This window comes from Leguminivora glycinivorella, chromosome 16 (genome assembly GCF_023078275.1).
Source record: "Leguminivora glycinivorella isolate SPB_JAAS2020 chromosome 16, LegGlyc_1.1, whole genome shotgun sequence".
Classification (NCBI taxonomy): domain Eukaryota; kingdom Metazoa; phylum Arthropoda; class Insecta; order Lepidoptera; family Tortricidae; genus Leguminivora; species Leguminivora glycinivorella.
The window spans coordinates 1434653-1445046 of NC_062986.1; positions in this window are offsets into that span (position 1 = coordinate 1434653).

Consider the following 10394-nt stretch of genomic DNA (forward strand, 5'->3'; position numbering starts at 1 on the left):
CGGGTTTCCCCATGTAATCGGCTACGCTTCTACGAGCGGTGTGCCCGACAGTCGGGTTCTTGGTAGCGAAAGTGTTAAATACCTAAAAGTACTTAAACACCTAAAAGTACTTAAATACCTAAAAGAACAACCAGCGAATCGTGTCATCACGCACGCACACAAGGGTAGCTTAGCTAACAACTGCGACACGGCCGGCCGCCGCGGCACGTTGCTGTATCGTGCAAATGCCACATTGAGCGGTGTAGGCCGTTTTCACATTATCCGATCCGATATCGGGTGTCGGACCGACATCCTACATCCGATAAACGCTTCCGATAGTGTCGGATGTCGGTCCGATAAAACGCATTGTTCCAAATCAATGAAGTATGATTTTGTATCAAAAAATATTTTTAAAAAGTTTTATATTTAATAATTATAAGCACTATATTTCAAATATTTTATTGTAAAATTAAAATAACGAGCATAAAAATACTCAAGAGCGGCAAGTAAAATAAATACTTCTAATTTTACATTTAACTATATCTACTAAAACATGAAAAAATTAGTATCCGCAATTCGGACCGATGAATTACAATCTTTTTGTTTTCAACAGAAATTCATCATTAACAGCAGCTGTTTAATAGACGCCATTTTTGTCACGCACACTACACTACAAACGTATACCTACATTATATACGCACACACACAAATATTATCGGCCGACAGCTGGCGGGGGGTCCGGCATGCCAAAAATGTCGGAAGCGTCCTGCCGATATCGGCAGTTCGGTGGTGCCTCGGACAAAAAGTGTTCTAGGAGAGTGCCATCTGCATTAAATCCGCAATTTTTGCGTTTTATATCGTTTTTTAGTAATAATGATCTATTAAATACATAAATAAAAACCTGGAAGCGCATAAATCTTACATTTTACATCCTTCCTATATCCGATATCGGATCGGATAATGTGAAAACGGCCGTAGGGTTGCCAACCGTAGGTAGTATACACAAAGACAGGAAAAATGCTCTGAGGAAAATGATATGATATATAGTATTGTAAGTAATATATTATTTTGGTTCAGCGTACTGTAATTATTTTTAATTTCTGTACCATTTTTTTTGTAGGTACTGTACTGCACACAATTACACCGTCATATTTAAAATAGATACCTATCTTGGATAAGTACTCGACACCGATAGCAATAAGAAGTTGCAGGGCAATCATGGTCGCGCGATAAATGATAAAACATCGGGCCGTCCCTAGTCCCTATCGCACTTACAAATAGTGCGATAGGGACGGCCTGATATTTTTATCATTTATAGCGCGACCATAATTGCCTGCCTGCTGTCTATAAGGCTGTCCTTTCGTCCTTTGTCCACATTAGAGATGGGCCGAATATTCGGTAAATATTCGGTATTCGGCATATTTAGTTAATCTCAGCATCTCCAGAGGTCCGACAGGTTTTCTAAATATATATTGTTTTTTTATTCGAGGTGAGATTTTAAAGACCAGTTCTTCGAAACTTGCTATTGTCATTCTGAAATATTCTTTGAACTTCACTTCACTTGTCTTTAATGCCGCATATTTCCTTTCAAAATGAGTTCCGTCATTATTCATTTTATATATACATATATGGGTTGACCCAGCATCTTCTTTTCGTCTCCTTTTTTTTAAGCGCCTCCGTAATACGAGCAAGAGCAGCGCGTACTGGGATCCATGTCTGGATAAAGACTGATCGTGAAGTTCTGCACTGTGTATAGTTATCGAGGCGCGGCGCGGCGACGCACTGCCAGTTTTGGCGGCGCGGCGACGCGCCGCAAAAATTCTGCGTTGCGGTGCCGCGCCGCGAGTTTTTGCGGTGCGTCGACGCACCGCGAGTTCTTGCGTCGCGGTGCCGCGCCGCAGATTTCTTGCCGCAAAAACTGGCGGCGCGGCAACGCAACGCAGAATTTTTGCGGTGCGTCGCCGCAACGCGCCCATGTGGCCAGGCCCTAATAGGAGAAAAAAGTGTCCCAAGGTTTTTTCCCATTCCGTTACCATTTTTTCATACATTTTGTATGGCGGCAACGGAATGGAAAGTTCAAAAAAATGTATGGAAATCTTGGGACATTTTTTTTCTTCTATCAGGATCGAAAGAGCTCTCGATTCTGAGTATGAATCGCGTAAAAAATACCCATGTTACATAAAAAGTGGGGTGGACAACTTTGAAAAAAATGGCCCAAATATATAGAGAAGTTCATTAGATCAACTACATTCCCAGCTTTTTGTTAGTGTTCTGGTGTTTTCCAGTGTCCTAAATAAAAAAGATACTTAATTAAAAAATTAAAAAACACGACTGTAGACCTTAGTGCAGTTTCACATTATCCGATCCGATATCGGAAGTCGGCAGAATTTCAAACGCAAAAATCAAAGATGGCGTCTTCAACCTCCGGTCCTACATCCGATATCGGATCGAAGCGAAAACGCACTTAAAGTGTTACAGCATTGTCATGCAATGTTATCGTAGTTTAGTGTCAAACTCGTGGTTTTTAGCCCTAGACCTAGATAATACCTAGGTAAGAATCTAATAGTCTACGCCTGCGTTCAGTATTCCGTCCACAAATGTTCCCGTCTCCTGGGATTCAAGCACATTTACTTTCTGAAGTCTAGACTTTAAACCTTGAAATCACGTGAAAGCTTTTAAATTTCTGCCTAACAACTCGGTAAGATGGAGATCAAATTTTCATTTAAGAGAAATTCATTAGTTCTTTGAGAAATGTAAAAATAGGTACATTTTATTAAGTCTAGACACGTGTAGGCTTATCCTAATTGTAATAACAAGTAATGAGTTTTAGTCTTGACAATAACTCCGTACCTAATAGACAGATGAAGTCTAAGAAAAAAACGTACCTTGGAACGTCACCATTAGTAATGATTTTTGTACCTTGTCGCTTTTAATCTTTTGACAATTTCGTATGACATTTCAAACACGACTTTAAAGTGACAAGGTACAGAAAACATCACTTATTTATGCTGGTGACTGAACCATTAAGAATAATAAACGGTCTATACTCTGTACTTGTAAGTACTCGTCCTACTTATAACCTAAGGGCGTTTTCACATTATCCGATATCGGATATCGGACCGATAATCCATACATTACAGGCGCCATCTTGGATTTTTTCTATTGAAATCCTTCCGACATCCGATATCGGATCGGATAATGTGAAAACGGTCTAACCACAAAATTTAAATTTTGAAAAAACCCCCGACCGCGACCTAGTGAACCGATTTTCATGAAACATGGCTAAGAACACTCCCGACTAACTCAGCTTTCAGACAAAAAAACTAAATCTAAATCGGTTTATCCGTTCGAGAGCTACGATGCCACAGACAGACACACACACAGACAGACAGACAGACAAACAAACAGACAGACAGACAGACAGACATACACACAGACAGACACGTCAAACTTATAACACCCCTTCGCTTTTGCGTCGGGGGTTAAAAACATCGTGGGGTACAATACATTCCACGACTCTTCTCTTTTCGAATAGACTCTATTATTTTGAAAGCAAAGTACCTAACACACACCGTTAACAGATATTTTATTTACTATTTTATTAACTAATAAAACTAAGTCTCTATAGCAGTACAGCTAGTGATTTACAGAAAACAAACTACTTATTTAAGCAAACTTTTGTCGAAGTTGCAGACACTTGCTAATTTCTAAGTAGGGCTAATTCTACATAATTTCTGACATTTGCGTGAACTTTCTGAAAGTTTACTGTTGAATTAGGTATTATCCTGAAAATTGCAAAAATTGTTTGAGATTTTATAACTTCAAACAGATATTGATATTACGAGTACAAAATAATTATACATTTATAATATCTGTTACTTGTATAATTGTATATTCATCATTATATCAGGTCATTTATTAAGGGTATACGTAGGTATACGTAGTACAATGTCGAAAATCAAATGTCCGAAGCACGAAACTCCGAAAGACATGATATCGATAATCAAAATTGATAATGTATAAAATTCCTACAGATGCATGCCATATGATTAATTGGCCTATTTTTATGAAGCCGAAAGGACAATACTGCTGTACGAAAATACTATCGACATTTTTCCTACGTTTAGTTGACCTAAGTTCAAAATTTATTAAGTACGAAATTTGAAAAATGTTTGTCGTATGTCTTGTTAACCCTTAGAGTAGCAACATTTTTTTTTAATGTAAAGCAGTTTTTAAATGTTTTTTTAGATTTATTATAGTGACAAAGTAAGTGTAAAAAATACAAAAAAAAATCTATAACTTGTAAATACCTAAATAATCTACGTATAGAATAATATACGTTGTCAACAACTCAACAAAAAACGATCCTGGGTATATGTATACTATTCTAAGCAATACTATACTTCCTATGCAATGCGATGGTAAGTAACAAAGCAGTTTCTTGTCTTCACGTAGCACAAATGCACATCACATTTCGTGCATTTTGTACTTGCCTGACCGTTCATAACGGATTTTTTTCAGGCGGTCATTTTGTTTCTTTATATTAGCCAGTTTATAGTGACGTCGTCTTAGAAGCCATACGTTATTGATACACGTAACTATATCAATAATTTGAAAAAAAATATTTAAGTACAACCAACGCATGGAAATTAATTTCGGTACTATACAATGCTATCAGCATAGCTCCGAGATCCACCCCTCCCGTGGCGATTGTAATGAATGACGAACAGTTTGTCCTTTAGTACCGTTTCGTGACTAAAAATTGGTAACCGGGAAACGGGAAAAGAATCCCAAATCGTAACTGGCTTCAAATTAGGACTTTCCCGTTATCTATTTGTAACCACGTTTGGTAACCAGCTTCGAAACGGGAAAAAGCATCCCGTGTTGAAACTGGTTACAAAATGAGACTAAATCATTACCGATTCGTATAGCCATGGTTGGTAACCAGCTTCCAAACGGAAAAAAATGGTTACAAAATGGGACTTTTTTACCGTCATGAATACCTACATGATTTATTCAAATAATGCTGACATTGAGTAATTTTTTAGGGTTTCGTAGTCAACTAGGTTGACTATAGGAACCCTTATAGTTTCGCTCTGTTCGTCTGTCCGTATCTACACACCGTCTTAGCTTTTATTTGGTAGAAAGTCCGATCAGTACCTAACTCGGGCCCAATACGTAACCAGCTACAAACAGGGAATTCTATATTCCCGTTCTGTAGCCAGTTAGAAAAATTAGTAACCAAACGGTACCACGCTGGCCCAGTTCGTAACCGGCTACAAACCGGGAATCTTGATTTCCATTTTGTAGCCTACGAGAATAGGCAAATTCCCATAAAATGATGGGCTCTTTGTATTGAGGCCATTAAAATGCAGTTTTGCCTGGGTTTGCAATTAAACATAGGTATTAATAAGTCTAATAACACTCTAAACAGTTTTAAAGTTATTTAGAGTCGTAGTCGCAACGTATAGTATGCCATACGGAACAAATCAGACTTCATTCACAGGAGTGTTGGCAACGTATAATATACTAAACCGTGTTGGAAAAGTGACAATAAAACGTAACTACAATGTATCCGACACAAAAATATTGCATTGAAAGATAGGTTATTATCATTCCCATACAGGGCACTGCTTTCTTTGGTTGAATTCTAAGAAATTTTATTAAATTATGTTAATTTACCTTATGACTCCGCAAAGATTTTCTCATGGTCGCACAATTCGTCTAATTGTGTTATTATCGAGCACTAATACACGTCAAGGTATTTTAATGCAAATTCTACCCACCTTTATAAATTGTACTACAAAATTCATTCCTCTTTAAACATTGGCGCAGTACCCTATTTATTTTTTTATTTGTTTTGTATAGCATGATATACAAAGTGACTCTAAGGGTTAAATTAATTTTAAAATGTACAAATGTACAAATTACACCTTTATGAAGACATTGAGGTTTTATTCTAAGCTTGTTGTGTCGCATGGGAAACTATTACAGAACCCTACAAGTCCCCACACTGAACATGAAATAGATATGAATTCTCTTCGAAAAATAATCATTAGGATTTTTGAAAGTAGCAATTTTAAGAACTAGATATTTATATCGACTTTCGAAGTATTGGTGTAAGGCATTTTGGACAAAGAAATATTGACTTTCGAAAATGAGATCGTTTGATTAAGAGTATAGTAGGACATGCGTCTTTAGAAATTTCGTACATTAGCAATTTTAATTTTCGAAATCATGTCTTTCGGAATTTCGTACTTCGGACATTTGATTTTCGATATTGTGCTACGTACCCTTTTTTAAATATTCTCATTTTCCTTTGTAAACTATACTTAACATGAGAGGAATAGGATTAGGGTCTCTCCATATCAACCGACGCAAAACTGGCAATAGGCTTCTTTTAACGATATAGGCAGCAAACAAGCAGATGAGCCGCCTGACGAGAAGCAGCCATCGCAGCCCATGGACATAAGAAACATCAGGGTACGTCGTAGCCGAATGGTATAAATGCTCACGAAACGAAACGCTTGTATCTACATTTATACCTTTCGCGTCGTTTCGTTTTCGTTTCGCGTCGCAGAAATGCCATTTGGCTACGGCACCAGTGGAGCCAATTATGCGTTGCCGACCTATGAGAACCCTAAAAAAGTAAAAACCTTTTTCACGAAGAACTCAAGCTGTCACAGCGCAAGGGTGACACCTCAAAAGGTAGCTAGTTATTCCACAACTTGGACGTCTTGGACAAAAATGAGCGAAAGGCACGTTTAATGCTAAATAAATAAACCAATACTTTATATTCATAACGAAATTTTATAACAACAATAATCAAATTGATAAATATCTTCACAACCGGTTCAAAATAGATCTAATATGTAGATATTTTATAGATGTACATTATGCATAATAAATGATCAGCATAAACAAGGTTCCAGTGGCGCTTCCATACATTATGGGTAGCTAAACTAATTTAAAAGTCAATCTGATTATAATAACTGTAAGTAGGCAGTAGAACCTCGATAATTATTATAGGCCTATTAATTATATTATCGAGCCTATTATAGGCTCAAGGGTGACGTCGAAAATGATGTGTTTTTTTTTAATACGTGGTAAACAAGTATAAGGTCCGCCTGATGGAAAGCAGTCACCGTAACCTATGGACGCCTACAACTCAAGGGTTATCACATGCACGTTGCCGACCTGTAAGAAACGTATACCTTTTAGCCTTACATATCTTAGTGAAACATAAGAAAAATGTAATCGTTTCAAATTACAGAGGCAAAGTGCAATGTTTAACGTGAATAAAAGTAGGTATAATTTATATTAGAGAGATCAAATAGCTTAAGTTATACAAATTTGTAAAGTAAGTATGCTAGTAGGTAACAACATTTTGTAACTGGTAAATAACTTCGAGATGATAAAACATACAATGAGTCTATATTTTTCTAATTATACCTACATAACCTACAGGTAGAGGGCATAGTTCATATCTAGAAGAAAACTTCACTGTAGTGAAGATACAATTATATTGGATAGCCGTAAATTTTATAGTAGGTATTTTGTCTAAATGACATTAAAAAATCGAGTTATGCTGGTTTTAAGTTCTGGTTTCCATTTTGCATTAACTATGTTCGAGTTACCGAGGTTTCACTGTATAATTATCTAGGTCACGATGTTGCTTCTCCGAATAACCTTTTATATTGTTTTTTATATTATATAATTAGAGCAGTTCATTTTATATGTAATTTATAATCAGAAACATGTCTAATCTGATCATTTCTACCATAATCATAAATACGAGTTTAAGTATAGAGTCATGGTTTGTTCTTCTTGGGACTGCCTATGATTATACTAGTGTCTTGCTTTAAAATGTAAATAAATAAATACAATTATTTACTAAATTACTTATAGGACATTTTTACGCAGATTGACTGTCCCGCGATAAGCTCAAGAAGGCTTGTGTCGTTGGTACCTATACTCAGAAAAACGATCATCATTCTCTTGCCCTTATCCCAGTCACTTGGGGTCGGCGCAGCATGTCTTTCTCTTCCATACATCTCTGTCACTCGTCATCTCATCATTAACTTGTTTTAGTTCCATATCATGTCTCACACAGTCCATCCACCTCTTCTTCGGTTTTCCCCTCCCGTTACTTCCACCACCTTCCACATTCATTCGTAATACCTTTCTCGTCACATGCCTTTCATCCCTCTGCATTACATGTCCATACCATGCTAGTCGATTCGCTCTTACTTTTTCAACAATCGGTGCTACTTTCAGGCTTCCTCTGATATACTCATTCTTTATCTTATCCATTCTTGTCACGCCACACATCCATCTTAACATTCTCATCTCTGCTACGTGCAATACTCAGAAAAACGATATCTAAGTAAAAATACCCACTTATACATTATCCATGACTCATATCGGTGCTCATCACAAAAATAAATGCCCTTACGGAGATCCGAACCCGGGGGGCCGATTTTTTAATCTCGGCCATTCGATTTCGTGAAATTCGTTCAATAATATCTCCACTACTAGCGATTTAAATTCTACTAACAGAATCGAAAACGAGTGGTCATTACCACTAGTTTTAAAATTACTAGCCGTGTTTTTTCAAATATAGCATTAGGTACAGTCAACCAATTGGAACCCTAGGCCACTCTACAACCATGTCAAAATGACAAGCAGTAAGAGATTTCTTACAATCTGATTTATAACGCCACTATGACATAGTTCTACAGTGGCCTAGGGTTCCAATTGGTTGACCGTACGTCGTTTTCCACAGACTTTCGAACGGCGAATTCGTGCATTCGAAATTCAAAAATCGATCCCCAGGACCGCGAAACGTCATTTCATAACAAACAGTACACCACCTCCCTATAGTGTTGTAGAAGTCGACTGTGAGATATGAATTCAAATTGTGGTGTGGACAATGGTAGCAAACCTGTCACGCAGAGTCACATTTTTTTTTTCTTTCCACAGTTAATTTCTAAGAGTGTTTTAATTGAACTTAACTCTCAAAAGGTCATGTTATGAAAGACTACTTGACTATGGTCTGAACACTAACTGATGGGCCATTTTTTTCAAAGTTGTGCACCCCACTTCTTTTTTGATTTATAAATATTGATGTGTTTTCCACTCATAATCGCGAGCTCTTTCAATCTTTATAGGAGAAAAAAAAGTGCCCCAAGGTTTTTTTTCCGATTCGGTTACTTTTTTCATACATTTTGTATGGCGGTAACGGAATGGAATTTTTGAAAAATGTGTGGAAATCTTGGGACATTTTTTTTCTCCTATCAGGATCGAAATACCTCGCGTTTGTGAGTATGAATCGCGTAAAAATACCCATGTTACAAAAAGCCGGGTGGACAACTTTGAAAAAAAAAATGGCCCTGATACCAAAACGAAAAGATTTTTTTAAACACCATATTTTTTCTCAAAATCATAGGAATACCTTTTGCAAGCTCACCAAATTGCTCACAACTTTAAACACTTACAGTATCTATAACAGAAAGCAAAAAAGAGACACAAAAAGACCAAATCATTCTGCGTAGTTCGGTAGTGGGACACCCACTCTCAAAAACTGGTTACCACTATCATATGCGCGTGCGCAGCATCTTAATTTTAAAGGAATAAGGGTTATTTTTCATTGGTGTAGCCTGTCTTTAACTTTGTAGTGGCCAGTCGTAAAGGGCAAAGCTTATAAGGTCTATAGAGTCACCGTAAATGAAAAGGTAGTATGTTAAAGGATTTTTGCATGTAGTTAAGACGTTTCGGAATTGAAGGTAGTATGATGTTAGTGTGGTGAAATTTGAGTTTCTTTAACAGCCTCACGTTCTGAAGGATGCAATGGCACGACTGGCTGATGTGTGTTTTGATTGTAAAGGGAATTAGAGTTTGACTCAGTTTTTGGAAGTTTCGTTTTTTTTTTAAACCAGTCACTAGACAGAGACAGTTTAACTATAGTCATTATTTATGTTATACCTCGATTTTCTTTAATTTAATCATGAAACCTGGTCAAAAAATATACGAAAATTGGTTGAGAATTGCGACCTGTAGGACATCCGGATATACAAAAATTAGATCGAGTATAACCGTAGAGATACACTGTCGCTCCGGCCAATAAACGAACATATAGGGGATTACTAAGTAACTTTGGAATCCGTAGCTATTAATACCTAGCCAATCCTTATTTCCATACTATACTTACTAATATTATAAATGGGAAAGTGTGTGTGTCTGTTTGTTTGTCCGTCTTTCACGACAAAACAGAGCGACGAATTCATTTTAAGTACAAATTTAAGGGGCCATCCCTATGCTACACTTGCTCCATACCTCGCTCCACAGTGTGACATAGGCTACATTTTGTCTCTTTCTAACCCCCCACTTCCCTACAAAAGGGGGGAGGGGGAGAA